Consider the following 1,086-nt stretch of genomic DNA (forward strand, 5'->3'; position numbering starts at 1 on the left):
GCCGCCGCCGCCGGAGCTGAAGCTCGGTCCTCCCCGCTGGTTTCGGGGAGTCGCTGCGCCGTGGCCGCGGCGGCGGGCTCCATTGCAGTGGGGCTTCGCGTTTCCCCCCCAGCTCCGGAGGCAGCGGGCGGAGAGGGAGGAGGTGAGGCGAAGGTGGGAGACGGCGGCGGCGCGCAGAGAGGGGAGAAGCCAATGGCGCTCGGCGCGGCCGTTCCAGGGGATTATGTGGCAATTCGGAGCATTCCGTCGGTGTCTCGGTGTTCCATCCCGCGCGCCCGCCTCGCCGCCACCGCCCCCCCCACACGCCCTCCCCACCCGGGTCGCAGGCTCCCCAGAGCCAGGCCCCGCCCGCTTCCCCCACCTCACCCCGGCGAACCAGCCGCGGAGCTGGGCTCATTGAATATTAATCACGCGCCGGGAGCGGGAAGGCGGGAGGCGGGCAGGGCGGGAGCTCCGCGCAGGCCTCATGAATATGCATCGCTAGAATGACGGCATTTCAGGGTGGAGTGGGGAGAGCAAGAGGACAACAGGGGCGGGGCTTCAGGGTAAACAAACGTGACGCGTGCGTACGGGGGCGGGGCGGGGGCCGTTCCCCGGGAGGTTCCCGAGCTGGCCTTGGAGTGGGGCGGGGGCAAGCGAGGGGCGCGCGGTGCACCTTGGGGTTTGTGGTTGTGATTCAGGGCCGGCGTGTCTGTGGGAAACACTGGGAACTACAAGTCCCAGCGGCCCTTAGGTTCCGCCCCTCGTCGCCAGCACCAGGGCATGGCCAGGGAGTATTGTGCCCTCTGCTGTTGAACTCTGTGCCTGGGAATGCTCTTACTCATTAACTTGTACCTTACCCACCCATTCCAGCTGGCTAGATAAGTTTTGTGTTCCCTGCTAATTGAAAGTGAAGGCTTTCAGGGACTGTAAACAGTACGAAGGTCCCAGATCGTTGGTCCTCACCTCCGTCCATTGCATGAGACACAAATACACACCCAAAACACCAGAGGATCGCTGGCCGTCAGAGTGAGCCAATCTCACTTTTTTTCACCTTTTTAACGAAGGAGAAGAGAGGCAGTGTCTGGAAATTGTAACTGAGGCAAT

Source organism: Otolemur garnettii, unplaced genomic scaffold (assembly GCF_000181295.1).
Source record: "Otolemur garnettii isolate 467f Iridium unplaced genomic scaffold, OtoGar3 scaffold00027, whole genome shotgun sequence".
Lineage (NCBI taxonomy): Eukaryota > Metazoa > Chordata > Mammalia > Primates > Galagidae > Otolemur > Otolemur garnettii.